General features: G+C 46.1%; 1 pseudogene; it reads left to right on the top strand.

Moving 5' to 3' along the window:
• Positions 1-916: 916 nt before the first annotated feature.
• The window catches only part of LOC134946117 (uncharacterized protein K02A2.6-like), a 142,428-nt pseudogene continuing 127,168 nt past the window's right edge, over positions 917-16,176 (top strand).

The raw sequence follows: 16,176 nt of genomic DNA, 5'->3' as shown, positions 1-16,176 counted from the left end.
AAAAAAACACAGGTCACTGTTTCTTTGCTCAAATACAAACTTTGAATTAATTTTGGTATTCTTATTTACATGCAACAGCATCTGTCAATCATCATTTCTGAGTTACTTGGTCCTTCAACCGATTTGGACATAATTTTGGTATTAATTTTACAAACAAACAACAACAACAAACAAACAGGTCCCTGAGTTATTTTACTAGTGTCCAATCTCTCCACTTATTCTCATATTATAAAAAATACAATCACACAGACAGCTGGCAGGTATAGAAACAGCATGTACTGGAATATAGCACATACCATGGTATTCTATACTTACCAGTGCTGTAATGACTTTGGATGTTCCTTCCATCATCAGCTGCTGGCTGGCACACCCCTTTGAGAATTTGATGAAGAGATTGAGATCTATAGTTCCAAGGACATAGCCCCCATCTTGTTGAATTCTCTTGGTTAACTAAATTAACCATCTTGTTGCTGTTTGGGTTGTTTAAGTAAAATTAATGAATTGAAAACGGATTTATAAAAATCAATTATTATTTATTCAAAGGGCCACGCCCGTATACAGGGACGAGGGACATCCTCTCGTCCTGTCTCAAATCATTTAACAACGACCTACACGTATCAACAATGAGTTTTATATAATACAAAGTAACGCCCATTTTATATCCCTCCCATATGATTTCATTCTTCTGGAATACAATGTTAGGCAATATAGTTATGCAATATTGGGACAATTATCAAGAATACTAAAATGATACTCGTGAGCTTCAACTGTGTCCATATTAGGAATTACATCTGTACTCTGAGAGCTTTTAGAAAGTGCGTATGTGGAATTAATACTCTGCCAACAAAGTTGTTTTTCTCTCAGGGTGTGTATAAAGTTCAATATGAATTTGCTATATCATCTAGCTAGAATCAAAATGGATTCTGTTATGCTTTCAGATTATACTAGAGAATATGAGAACCCTTTGCTTATTAAATGTATACATAATATACGTACTATCCCGTAGTGCACACACATAACTGTTAGGCCTTCAGCAGGTTGCCTCAGTCACAGTATTCGACACCTTTGAACTTGCCACACGTGAAGTCAGTTCAGACACTGCCAGCCTGAGTCAGGTCATTCCCCTCATCAGGCTTTTGCAGAAGAAGCTGGAGACATTGAAGGAGGAGCTAACACGGAGCGATTCCGCTAGGCATGTGGGACTTGTGGATGGAGCCCTTAATTCGCTTAACAAGGATTCACGGGTGGTCAATCTGTTGAAATCAGAGCACTACATTTTGGCCACCGTGCTCGATCCTAGATTTAAAGCCTACCTTGGATCTCTCTTTCCGGCAGACACAAGTCTGCTGGGGTTGAAAGACCTGCTGGTGAGAAAATTGTCAAGTCAAGCGGAACGCGACCTGTCAACAACATCTCCTCCTTCACATTCTCCCGCAACTGGGGGTGCGAGGAAAAGGCTCAGAATTCCGAGCCCACCCGCTGGCGGTGATGCAGGGCAGTCTGGAGCGACTGCTGATGCTGACATCTGGTCCGGACTGAAGGACCTGACAACGATTACGGACATGTCGTCTACTGTCACTGCATATGATTCTCTCACCATTGAAAGAATGGTGGAGGATTATATGAGTGACCGCATCCAAGTAGGCACGTCACACAGTCCGTACTTATACTGGCAGGAAAAAGAGGAAATTTGGAGGCCCTTGCACAAACTGGCTTTATTCTACCTAAGTTGCCCTCCCACAAGTGTGTACTCCGAAAGAGTGTTTAGTGCCGCCGCTCACCTTGTCAGCAATCGGCGTACGAGGTTACATCCAGAAAATGTGGAGAAGATGATGTTCATTAAAATGAATTATAATCAATTCCTCCGTGGAGACATTCACCAGCAGCAATTGCCTCCACAAAGTACACAGGGTGCTGAGATGGTGGATTCCAGTGGGGACGAATTGATAATCTGTGAGGAGGGGGATGTACACGGTGATATATCGGAGGATGATGATGAGGTGGACATCTTGCCTCTGTAGAGCCAGTTTGTGCAAGGAGAGATTAATTGCTTCTTTTTTGGGGGGGGTCCAAACCAACCCGTCATATCAGTCACAGTCGTGTGGCAGACCCTGTCACTGAAATGATGGGTTGGTTAAAGTGTGCATGTCCTGTTTATACAACATAAGGGTGGGTGGGAGGGCCCAAGGACAATTCCATCTTGCACCTCTTTTTTCTTTTCTTTTTCTTTGCGTCATGTGCTGTTTGGGGAGGGTTTTTTGGAAGGGCCATCCTGCGTGACACTGCAGTGCCACTCCTAGATGGGCCCGGTGTTTGTGTCGGCCACTAGGGTCGCTTATCTTACTCACACAGTCAGCTACCTCATTGCGCCTCTTTTTTTCTTTGCGTCATGTGCTGTTTGGGGAGGGTTTTTTGGAAGGGACATCCTGCGTGACACTGCAGTGCCACTCCTAGATGGGCCCGGTGTTTGTGTCGGCCACTAGGGTCGCTTATCTTACTCACACAGTCAGCTACCTCATTGCGCCTCTTTTTTTCTTTGCGTCATGTGCTGTTTGGGGAGGGTTTTTTGGAAGGGACATCCTGCGTGACACTGCAGTGCCACTCCTAGATGGGCCCGGTGTTTGTGTCGGCCACTAGGGTCGCTTATCTTACTCACACAGTCAGCTACCTCATTGCGCCTCTTTTTTTCTTTGCGTCATGTGCTGTTTGGGGAGGGTTTTTTGGAAGGGACATCCTGCGTGACACTGCAGTGCCACTCCTAGATGGGCCCGGTGTTTGTGTCGGCCACTAGGGTCGCTTATCTTACTCACACAGTCAGCTACCTCATTGCGCCTCTTTTTTTCTTTGCGTCATGTGCTGTTTGGGGAGGGTTTTTTGGAAGGGACATCCTGCGTGACACTGCAGTGCCACTCCTAGATGGGCCCGGTGTTTGTGTCGGCCACTAGGGTCGCTTATCTTACTCACACAGTCAGCTACCTCATTGCGCCTCTTTTTTTCTTTGCGTCATGTGCTGTTTGGGGAGGGTTTTTTGGAAGGGACATCCTGCGTGACACTGCAGTGCCACTCCTAGATGGGCCCGGTGTTTGTGTCGGCCACTAGGGTCGCTTATCTTACTCACACAGCTACCTCATTGCGCCTCTTTTTTTCTTTGCGTCATGTGCTGTTTGGGGAGGGTTTTTTGGAAGGGCCATCCTGCGTGACACTGCAGTGCCACTCCTAGATGGGCACGGTGTTTGTGTCGGCCACTAGGGTCGCTTATCTTACTCACACAGCTACCTCATTGCGCCTCTTTTTTTCTTTGCGTCATGTGCTGTTTGGGGAGGGTTTTTTGGAAGGGCCATCCTGCGTGACACTGCAGTGCCACTCCTAGATGGGCACGGTGTTTGTGTCGGCCACTAGGGTCGCTTAGCTTAGTCATCCAGCGACCTAGGTGCAAATTTTAGGACTAAAAATAATATTGTGAGGTGTGAGGTATTCAGAATAGACTGAAAATGAGTGGAAATTATGGTTTTTGAGGTTAATAATACTTTGGGATCAAAATGACCCCCAAATTCTATGATTTAAGCTGTTTTTTAGGGTTTTTTGAAAAAAAAACACCCGAATCCAAAACACACCCGAATCCGACAAAAAAAATTCGGTGAGGTTTTGCCAAAACGCGGTCGAACCCAAAACACGGCCGCGGAACCGAACCCAAAACCAAAACACAAAACCCGAAAAATTTCAGGCGCTCATCTCTAGTATAGAGTTGGATCCACACAGTGACGAGCGGTGAGCTAAATTGCTCAGGTGGCACTATCTGGCCCCAGAGCCAGATTTACACACAATATAGGAGTCAAAGGGTACATCTGGGCATTATACACCGGTGTAGCAGTATAAACTCCTGGAAATTTGGTGAGTTTTGATCAGAGATGTGCGAAAAAGATAAGCAGGTGAGGCACTGCCTCACCTGCCATAGACTTTTTACTCCAGAGTTTTGGCTATAAAAATTATTAGAATAATGCAAAGGAGATATTTCTAACATATTCTTTGTATTTATCATATACTTTACACAGTCAAAACTCTGGCACAAACATAAGTATGACAGAAAACGCTCTGCCTCACCCCACCGCACGTGACTGGATCCACATGCCGTTCCAAAGTTTTGTAAAGCTAGCACAGTACCTTATACCATCTGACCAGCGGTTGAGGAGGAACTACGGAAACTGGAAGACTCTGGTATACTCTCCCCAGTGGAATGGAGTGAATGGACTATGCCCATAGTTCCGATAGTAAAGAAAGACAAAATGGGAAGTATCCGTATTTGCGGAGATTTCAAAATGACAATAAATCCAGTACTAAGGACTGTGAGATATCTTTTGCCTAAAATAGAGGACATCTTTTCAGCTCTCTCAGGGGGCGACCGCTTCTCCAAAATTGACCTAGCTCAAGCGTACTTGCAAATGGAAATTGAGGAGGCATCTAAGAAATATTTAACCATCAATACTCACAAAGGTTTATTACAATATAACCGGCTTGTGTTTGGACTTTCTTCTGCCCCAGCATTATGGCAGAGAGCAATGGATCAAGTCCTACAAGGAATACCAGGTACGCAATGTTACCTGGACGATATAATTGTAACAGGCAAGGATGATGTGGACCATTTAAATAATTTGGAAAAAGTATTAACCCGACTACAGGAATATGGACTCAGAGTAAATAAAGATAAATGTGCATTTTTCCAAGAAAGCATTTCATATTGTGGACATGTGATTGATAGAGAAGGCCTGCACAAATCAAATGATAAAATTGAGGCAGTACTACAAGCACCCCAGCCACAGTCTGTGTCACAACTGAGATCTTACCTGGGCCTAGTTAATTATTATCACAAGTTCTTACCAGACCTCTCCACAGTAATACACCCGCTAAATGCCCTACTACAGAAAAATGCACAATGGAAGTGGACAAGAGACTATGATAAAGCATTCTCAGAAACAAAAAGATTGATTACATCTGATAAAGTCCTTACTCATTTTGATCCGAAACTACCCATCAGGCTGGCGTGTGATGCGTCACCGTACGGCATTGGAGCAGTGTTATCACATCAACTGAGAGATGGTAGCGAGAAGCCAATAGCGTTTGCTTCACGGTCTTTGACAGTGGCAGAGAAGAATTATGCGCAAATTGACCGAGAGGCCTTAAGTTTAGTATGGGGAGTGAAGAAATTTCATCAATTTTTGTATGGGCAAAGGTTTACATTAATTACGGATCATCAACCACTGGTATCAATTTTTAACCTCCACAAGGGAGTCCCAGCCATGACTGCAGCTCAGCTTCAATGTTGGTCATTAATCCTGGGTGCTCATTGTCACACGCCATAGGCGGCGTTCACCGCGCTTACCCCTGCGTGCCTGCTGGTCTGTGTTGCGGCCTCCGCCTTCGATGGTCCACGGGCTCCGGCGTCTGGCTGGCGCGGCTCCCAGCAGGGGCGCCGCCATGACATCCGGCATCACGTGGGCGGGGAGCAGGTGACGTCATCAGACTGTTCCGCCAATCCAGCGGAGGCTGGAGATTCAAAGGCAGACGCCGGGCAGAGCCTCGGCGCTTGAGTATCGTCTTTTCCCTTGAAGTGGATGCCAGTGCTCTTGTTCCCGGCGAATCTCTCTGCAGTCGTACCCCAGTGTCTCCGGCACTTCCAGGTGCCCGTTGCTGCACAGTTCCAGCGTATACAGCGGCTGGTGTGTTCCTCTGCAATCCAGTCACCAGTGCTTCTTGGAGTCAGCGTGAGCTGCGGGCTAAACGCCGCTCTCAAGTTCTACAAGTCATCAGTGTCTTTAAACACCGCTCTCAAATTCTACAAGTCATCAGTGTCTTTAACCACCGCTCCCAAGTTTTGCAAGTTACCAGTGTCGTTAACCACCACTCTCAAGTTCTACAAATCATCAGTGTCTTTAATCACCGCTCTCAAGTTATACAAATCATCAGTGTCTTTAACCACCATTCTCAAGTTCTACAAACCATCAGTGTCTTTAATCACCGCTTTCAAGTCATACAAATCATCAGTGTCTTTAACCACCGCTCTCAAGTTCCACAAATCATCAGTGTCTTTAATCACCGTTCTCAAGTCATACAAATCATTAGTGTCTTTAATCACCGCTCACAAGTTCTATAAATCATCAGTATCTTCAGTCACCGCTCTCAAGTGTTTCAAATCATCAGTGTCTTTAACCACCGCTCTCAAGTGTTTCAAATCATCAGAGTCTTTAACCACCATTCACCAGTTCTTCAAATCATCAGTATCTTTAAAAACATCACTCACAAGTTTTTCAGTCACTATTATCTTGTACCAACTCTCACAAGTACTTCTTTTCCTGGAATCTTTACCATTGCTTACAAGTTCTCCTATAGGCCTGAACATTCCCCCCATACGTTCCTTCTCTGCTATGTGACATTGTGTTGCTCCCTTCCTGCAATAAAGTTCTTTAATATTTTCACCAAGCTTGACTGTCAGAGTCCTGTATGAGGAGGACCTATATCAAGCCATCCCTGTTCCGACCCAACTGTGGTTCCTCTCCCCTACCATCGGGAGAACCCCCGAGTTCACAACACCCCCAACCTAGGTCAGTGACAGTATACTTAGGCCTCATGGACCCGGGGGATCGGAGCCCAGAGGCAAGTACCATCCAGGACTTGATTTCTCGAGTACAGAGTCAGGAAGCAGCACAGGGCCAGGTGATGCATTATCTCCAGGAATCAAATTCAGACTTCTCTGGCTTCAGTAGTACCGGCCCCAGCTCCAGTACCCGCTCCAGTGGTTGTCTCTTGTAATGTTCCATCCTCCTCTGGAACCAGGTCACGCCTTCAGCTCCCTACTCCTTCTCGCTATAATGGGAATCCATAGAATTGCCGTGGTTTTCTCAATCAGTGTGAGGTACATTTTGAACTTCTTTCACATAACTTCCCTACTGATCGGTCCAAGGTGGCATACATTATTTCTTTGCTCGAGGGTTCAGCGTTGGATTGGGTGTCTCCGTTATGGGAGCGATCTGATCCATTGGTTTCTAGTTACACCAATTTTATTACGTCATTCCGGAGGATCTTTGATGAGCCCGGCAGGACGACCGCTGCCTCTGCAGACTTGCTTCGTGTCCGACAAGGCTCTCGTTCAGTGGGACAGTATGTGATTAATTTTCAGACCATAGCCTCAGAACTGCGCTGGAATAATGATGCCCTTCGGACTGCCTTTTGGAACGGGCTCTCCGATCGTCTAAAGGACGAGTTGGTCACTAGAGATTTGCCGGATTCTTTAGAACAGTTGATCTCGCTCTGTGTAAAGGTGGATCTTCGCATGCAGGAACGAGGTGGCGAACGTAGTCGGTCAGATCGATCAAGGGTCCGATCTCTTCCGTCTAAGCAAACGGTTATTCCAAGTCCTGATGAACCCATGCAGATTAATCGATCTCGGCTGTCCCCAGAACGTCAGCGTCGTCGTGAGGGTAGACTCTGCCTCTACTGTGGAGCAGCGGATCATTTTCTCAAGTTTTTCAAGTCTCGCCCGGGAAACGGGCAGTCCTAGCTTGTTCCGGAGGAGTCGAGCTAGGGGTTTCTTCTAAACCTTCTCCGCCAGTGGACTGTTTACTCTCCGTGTCTCTGTTCTCCGAGTCAATAGCCAAACCCGTTAAGGCTCTGCTGGACTCAGGGGCTGCAGGGAATTTTATTTCCCTTTCCTGTGCCCAGGATCTGGGTTTTCAGCTACGGTCGGTCAAACAACCTATTACGTTGACTGCTATCAATGGTACCCAAATCTCTAATGGTCTGATTTCAAGTTGTACAGTACCAATCAAACTGCAAGTGGGAGCTCTGCATCAAGAACACCTGGAGTTCCTAGTGATTCGGGAGATGCCCCACGATCTGGTTCTTGGCCTTCCTTGGCTCAAACTTCACAACCCTCACGTCGACTGGAGTTGGACACAAATAACATCTTGGAGTCCTTTTTGTCATTCAAATTGTCTCACCCCTGTCTATCCGCTCCGTGTATCTTCCAAGTCAGATGAAGGGCTCATTCCGGAGGCCTATCGGGAGTTTTCTGATGTGTTCTCGGAGCAAGCGGCCGATCAGCTACCACCGCATAGATCCTGGGTGTCAAAGTCGGAAAAATATCATGCTACACGTTGCCATATATCCACCCCATGCGCGTGCCTGCTGCACGTGCACATTCTCTCCCGTGCGTGCGGATACTCGCAGCCGCGTGATGGCGCCTCGGCAATGCGCTCGAGCGCGTGGTATGTGCATTTACGGTAGAGTTTGTGTGCGTCTAGCGGGCGACTCAATCGTTAAATAATAAAACCAAATAGTATGTTTTATAGATAATGTTCCCCTTAATAATGACTGTAAGTTTGTTTAATGTAAATGATCGCTGGACAGAGGAACTCCTCTTTGTATGTTACGAAGGGTCAGACAGGGTTTGAACAGCTGTGTCTGGTACCTAACTAAAGAACATTTTATTAGAAACAATCCGGTGCTGGTTAGGTAAAGATTAATCGCTCCTGCGTATAGATATGGCCATTAGTATTTTCTGGACATTTACTATATTTGCGATTCATTACCCATGCGGCGGGAATCTTCAGATTCCCTCCCACCTGAGCAGTTTGATATAGTCGCAGCCCACCTGTTCAAACTAACCTATGACCTTTTGTTATGATGCGAGGAGACATTCCTGTGTCCAATGAACAATGAGATTATAGGTCCCTTTGTAGTATACTGTACTCAGTGTATATAAGATCAGCCAGCCTGGGCAGCTCTCTGACTCTCCACAAACGGTTTTCATCTTGACTAACTCGGAGCTGGTACCAGAAGGCTGCGCAGCGATCATTCCCAGTGTGTGTAAGTAATTCTCTGCAAACCAGCTTATTCTCTGTTTGTATTGGCCATTCCCTCTCTCTCTGTTATAGTATAAGTTTGTGACGCTATTGTATATTTCTGTCTAGATATTCTGTTAGAATTATATGTTAGCTTGTAGTGTATGACTTGTAACTGTTTCCCCTTTTCAATATAACTGAAAGCTTGTTAGTAAAGGTGTTGGAACCTTAGCAAGGTATCGTGTGTTTATTATATTGCAGAAGGTAATAGGAGCATCTCGATCACGGCTGAGCGTATGCTACGCTAAGTGCGTACCCTTACGGTACCCCATACGCCAATTGCGTACTGTGTCTCTTACCCATTATTGTGAATGTTATAAGATAAATAGTTAGCTTTATCAATTGGCGGCTCGTCCGTCCTCCACATATCCGCACTAGCGAACACAGACTTTATCTGTCAGCAAGGGCGGGAAGACAGTATCCCTTCGTATCGGGATACAGTAGTGCTGGCTAGATAAGCGTCTGTTTCGCTACGTTGAAGGAGTGCTGGTGGAATCCGGAACCGGAGGTAAGAACAATACGCTAGTGTCTTTTAAAACTGTTTATTTCTATTTTGCGTACACACGCACGCACACACCTGTATTTCTTTTCATTTGTGTATTTTCACATATCACTTTCCTGGTTGCCATTTCACAATTGATAACGTGCTGAGAAAGATTTGTTGCTATTTGTAGTTAAAGAGTAAAGATAATACGTTAAGGAGTAATTTGTAACACACGCGCACGGCTTGCCTAAGATACAAGGAAGTTTGGTGTGGTGTTCAGTAGATGATTACAGTTAAAGATCATCTACATTGATATAAAACGTGTTAATTGTATTTCTGTGGATATACCTGGCTGGCGTACACGTGTCTCTAACAAAGGGCGGGACTAGTGTACGCGACGCAACGGCCGACGCACGGAGCGTATATTACGCAACGGAGCGTCTGGGTATGCCCACATAATACAAATCACACAATAGTATTGTTTTAGTTAGGCGATAAGGAGGCAACGCGATAATAGCGCAAATCGATCTCAGTGTCCAAAATTTTAAGCTAATAGATCCTTCTCTAGTTGTAACTCCTCGGGATTAGCCTGTGATACTGAATGAAGGATTTCTGCGCAGAAACGAAAGTAAAGAGTATATGAGGTGAAAGAGTGTGTATACATATATATAAGTTTCTAATTTTTGGGGTTGAACCAAAGGAAATCATCGAGTTCTTGTGAAGGTACATACGTGTAAGTGACTGCATGGTGGCTTGGGAGGCATCCCTTGTTAAACATTTAAAAAAGAGCATTAGAGTATAGCGGACCAGGAGGTCTACTGTAGCACAGACCAGGAGGTCCAGACAGACCAGGAGGTCCAGGTACAGCAGACTAAGAAGTCCGCTATAGATAAAGAGTAAAAGAGCACAACACCAGAAAGAGTTGGTGCGGTACCCATATAGGCCATTAAGCTCAGGCTGAAGGAATTCGCAGCCGCAATTTTCGATTCCACTGGTCGCTCCGCACATAAGATTAGTTGCTTATGTGCAGAACGATTGTACCACACGTAATTGTGTGCATTAGTTAGTAACTTGACCCAGTACCATTTGCGTACGCTAGAGGGGTCATAAACGCTATTTGTACATTCTAACGTGATTTGTGTAATTTTTTTATTTTAAGGGAAGTTCGCTGGTCACTTGGGAACTATCCAACAACCAATAGTTACTGGAAAGGGTTAAGTGCTCTTCGGATCACACCCACATGTTCCAGTAAATAGAGGTTCAGGTCGCAGGGGCCCTAGGTCGAGTACGCCAGCGCTAGAGCAGTGTGTGGGCGTATTGGTCGACGTGGGCGAGTGAGTGGAGTACTCGGTAAACTTCCGCCGCCGGCCTACCCCGGACATCTTGGTTTTTGTAAGGGTTCGCTGAAGACCCTGATTTGAAGGTCAGAGGTAGTGAAAGCAACACCTGCAAAGATGGGGGCCAGTTGTTCAGGTAGGGGGCGATCAACCTCGGTTCGGGTTGATTTAGTAAACCGACCAATCGGGTCGGCAAGGTATGTAATGTGTGAGAAATACGGTTCACACACAGAAGTTTTGTGCGATTAATGGGAAAGAATGACTGTGCACGATGGGGAAAAGTTCCCACGGGTAGGCAGTTTTAGTCCCGAGGTGTTACAGAATCTAAGGAGAAGGATATGTCTCATTAAATCTGCAAAGAGACGGATCAAACATTATGATTATTTACAGTTATGGCAACAGGAAGGTGAAATACAAAGAGGATTGGCTCAAGCGGGTGGATCTAACCCTATCAGAAAACTGATAGCCACCGCGCCACCACCACCATACATAACGGGAGAGAAGGTGGTTGCAGAGAATGGCACACTGGTGAATGATAAACATGCACTTAGTAACTGTATAAATGTTAAGACTAATGTAACCAAGATTGTTGATGCTAATGTTAACCCGTGCAAGCTGTACCCTGTTTTAAACTTTCCCCAGGTGTCAGGAATCGACTCACCAAGCCGACATCCGTCCGCCGCTGCGGACTCCGTCCTGGCTCCCTGCGGTCACCTGTCATCTGTGTCTCTGCCATGGGACGCCATCACGGGCCTGGGAACACTCCTGTGACAGCGGGCGTGTAGCGCGCCGCGTTCCCGCTAGGCCGCGGCATGGGCGCCGCCATGACAGTCTACAAACAGCCAGCATACAGCGGCCAATCCGGTGCTTGGCCGCACCCACTTTCTCTCACTCACCCAATCCCTGTGCACCAAGGGGTATATAAGAGACTGCAGGATCAGTCTGCAGGCATCCTGGACTTTGTGTCACTCCTGCGACCCATGTGTAAGGATCTGTTCCGTTACTCCTGTGTTCCTGGCTCTCTGGCTAAAGACCTGTACTCCTGGTTATCTGCACAAGCTCCGTGGAACTTCAAGGCCCAGCAATACCTGCAAACAGGCTTCACACTCATCACCACCTTGTGTGCTTCAGCCTGCAGTTGAGACTGACTCCAGGTGTGTCTCATTCCAAACACCTGTGATACAGCTTGCTGCTGCCGGTGCTTCAATACCTGCACTGTGAAGTCAGACTCCTGCCTCTGCTACCAGGTTTGCCATTTAACACCTTGCTGCCTAAAGTTTCCTGTTTTATATCTGCACTGGTTTCCAAACCAGAACCACTTTACAAGCACCCGTTCTTCTGTTTATTACATTTCCGGTTTCTACAGTCATCTGCCATCCAGTTGCCATAGACTTTTCAGCTATTACGCTGTGTGATTGACATTTTACATCTGTGATTATTATTTCTGCTGCCATTTCTGTTATTATCATCTGCAAATAAATATCATTGCGCTGATGCGCTGAAACAACATCCAGCCTCCTCGTTTCCTCCCTTATACCTCCACTGACCCACTAGCGCCCCCTCTGGGGACACAGACAAGTCCAGACCTGACACCAGGATTGTGACCAAGAGGATGAACCAACAACAATATCAGCACTCTCTCTAGCAGCCACCATAGCAGAAACAACAGTGGGCACGGCCCAACCCGTAAGATTAGTATCAAAGGCCCCTAGTGGAGGGACAGGTGAGATCGTATCAACTGGTAAGTACGGCACCATACAATATGCTGAAACCATTTCACCACATGCTGTAGAATCTACTCAGAATGATGTTACTGGACTTAATCCCGTTAGGGTAATTGCAGTGCCAAATGGGAAAACTGACACTTCAGGAGTCACTCCTCTCAGACACATTGCCATGCACTGCCCCTTTTCCCGAATGGAATTAAGATCAATGGTGTCTGAATTCCCTGATCCTAGGAAAGATCTAGTTGCAAGCCAGGAATACATTAGAGAGCTAGGAAATACTGTGGAGCCCAATAACAAAGACTGGCAGATATTGCTGAGGGCATGTTTACCCTCCAATGTCGACTCAGCGAAATTTTTAGCTGACTGTAAATTAGATGAGGATGTACCCCTTACGGATGTGTACAACCAAGATAATGTAAAGAGAATAAATTTACAGTTAAAAGAGTATTTTCCAGCTGTTGTCAAATGGAACAAAATTTTCTCAATCAAACAGAAAGAGGGAGAAACAGCAGCTGATTATTTTCATCGGGCACTACAGGATATGGCTAAGTATACAGGCACAGAAGACATTAAGACAAATGTGAATCATAGAGAAGTAGCAGTATCTGTGTTAATGGATGGTTTAAAGGAAGTATTGAGGACGAGGGTACAGACCACCCAACCATGTTGGCGAGGTCTGTCGGTGGCTACTTTGAGAGAGGCCGCTATTGATCATGATCGAAATATCACCAGACACAGGGAGTCGCAGAGTGATAAGTTAATGGCCATAAGTATACAGGCCCTGACCACAAGGCCACCTCAGTATAAATCTCAGACCCCTGTGGGTAAGTTAAATGTGGTAACTTGTTATTACTGTCATAGAGAGGGACACTATGCACGAGACTGTAGATCAAAGAATGCACAAAAATCATATCAACCCCCTAGACAACGACATGACACACGAAATTGGGATCAAGGACCGCAGAGACGGAGTTATGAGTCACACGCAGGGGAAACAAAAAGGTATCCCCCAAAAAGAGACTGGCAAGTCACTGATAGATCCCATTTACCCACCTCACAGGTAATAGCTGCCAGCGCAATGCAGGGAGGCCACCACGCACCATAGGGGTGAGGCCACACCTGTAATCTGCAGCCAGTGAAATTAATTGCGAACCTTGGAAGTGAACCCGAGGTCACAATTGATGTAGCTGGTAAATCTCTAAATTTCCTTGTAGATACGGGGGCGGCCAAGTCAGTGATAAATTCGACCGTGGGCATGAGAACCACTGGTAAAACAATTCCAGCCATGGGAGTAACAGGAGTAGTACAGCACTACCCTTTAAGCAAACCTGCAGAGATTACGATAGGGCCTTTGCATACCAAGCATTCTTTCCTGCTGGCTGCATCGGCTCCGACTAATCTCCTAGGGAGAGATTTACTGTGCAAAATGGGATGCGTCATATACTGTACTCCAGAAGGTGTGTTCTTGGATATACCCGAAAACCACGCTCAGGAAGCGCAGGATATGCTAGACTCCCCAACAAGATTAATGTCACACACTGTTGTTGTAAATAGGTGTCCGTCCAAGGTAGAGGAAATGATTTCCCAGATACCGGAATCACTTTGGACCAAGGATGGACAAGACACTGGATTGATGGCAAACGTAGCCCCAGTAGTTGTGCAAGTAAAAGATGGTAGAATAGCTCCAAAGATCCCACAATATCCTCTGAAGCCAGAGGTGGAGTTAGGAGTTTTCCCTGTAATAGAGCGCTTGCTACAACAGGGCATTCTGGTAAGGACGTCCAGCACTGCAAATAGTCCCATCTTCCCTGTTAAAAAGAGTGGGGGGAGGGGTTACCGATTAGTGCAGGATCTAAGAGGGATCAACAAAATAGTTGAGAGTCAATTCCCTGTAGTACCAAATCCAGCTGTCATCCTTATGCAAATCCCTCCCACTGCCAAATTTTTCACTGTGATTGACCTCTGCTCCGCTTTCTTCTCGGTACCTCTGCACCCTGACAGTCAATACTTATTCGCATTCACATACAGAGGAGTTCAGTACACTTGGACTCGATTACCACAAGGTTTCATAGACAGTCCAAGTATTTTCTCACAAGCTCTGCATGATTGTTTACAGTCTTTCCAACCAGAGAGTGGATCAATATTGATACAGTACGTGGACGATTTACTACTGTGTTCAGATTCACTGGAAGCATCCCTGAGAGATACGAAACAGCTCCTGTTTCATCTTTCAGACACAGGACACAAGGTTTCCAAAGACAAGTTACAATTATGCCAGACCCGTGTGAAGTATTTGGGACACTGTCTAACACAAGGACTGAGACACCTTACCGCTGATAGAATTCAAGCAATTCGTGACATGACCCTGCCACAAACCCAGCAACAGATTAGAACGTTTTTAGGAATGTGTGGGTATTGCCGTAACTGGATCCCAGGTTTTTCCATACTGGCCTTACCTTTGCAGGAGATGGTCTCATCAAGCAAACCTGATCGGATTTCGCACACAGACGAATCTGAAATGGCATTTGAGAGACTTAAACAGTGCCTAACGCAGGCACCAGCATTAGGTATGCCAGACTATGGGAAACCCTTTGAGCTGTACGGAACAGAGAGTGTCTGCAGCAGGTGTCTTAACCCAGAAGCATGGTGATGCCAGCAGGCCGGTAGCCTACTATAGCGCTCAGCTAGATACGGTAGCGCGATCCCTCCCCACATGCTTGCGAAGTGTTGCAGCAATAGCATTGCTAGTCACAAAAAGCAAAGATGTAGTGCTAGGACACAACCTCACAATTCATACACCACATGCAGTGTCAGCCTTACTGAATTCTGCCCAAACCAGACACGTCTCATCAGCGCGGTTTACAAGATGGGAATTGGCATTGATGGCCCCCGTAAACATCACCATAAGGAGATGCAGCGCATTAAATCCTGCAACGTATCTCCCAGGTGTGCCTGGACAGGCACAAAGGGTGGAGGATGAGAGTGATGGCGAAGGAGGATTTAATACAGGGGATGACACACATGATTGTATGAAATATTTGACCCAAAATTTCACGGCAAGGCCTGACATCAGTGACAACCCACTGGAAGATGTAGATTTTACTTTCTACACTGACGGTAGTTGTCACAGACAGACAGACTCGGGAGACTTGTGTACTGGATACGCAGTCGTAGATGACCAAGGTACCATAGAAGCAGAACCGCTAGGCCCACCACACTCAGCACAAGTTGCTGAACTGGTTGCCCTAACCAGATCATGTGAATTGGCTAAGGGCAAGTCAGCCAATATTTACACAGATTCTAGGTACGCCTTCGGAGTAGTCCATGATTTCGGAGCCCTATGGCGCCTCAGAAATTTCATGACGGCAGCTGGCACACCCGTAGCGCATGCAGCCCATATCAAAAGACTTCTAACAGCGATACAGGAACCCGACAGAGTGGCTGTTATCAAGTGTAAAGCTCACACATATAGCCAAGACCCGGTATCACTTGGTAACAGCCGAGCAGATGAAGCTGCTAAATCAGCAGCTAGTAACCCCATACAAACAGATAGTACACGACTGATGGTATTTAATACTGTAAACACACAGAAATTGTGTGAAATGCAAAATTTGTGTTCCCCGCAGGAAAAGGCAGTTTGGAGGTCAAAAGGATATGGCCAGGAGTCCTCAGGACTCTGGACAGATGGACATGGTAAACCAGTGGCACCCAGAGCATACCTTCCAAGTCTAGCG

Source organism: Pseudophryne corroboree, chromosome 1, assembly GCF_028390025.1.
Source record: "Pseudophryne corroboree isolate aPseCor3 chromosome 1, aPseCor3.hap2, whole genome shotgun sequence".
NCBI classification, from domain to species: Eukaryota; Metazoa; Chordata; class Amphibia; order Anura; family Myobatrachidae; genus Pseudophryne; species Pseudophryne corroboree.
Note: the sequence above shows the minus strand (reverse complement) of the source record. Positions and strands in the feature narration are given on the sequence as shown.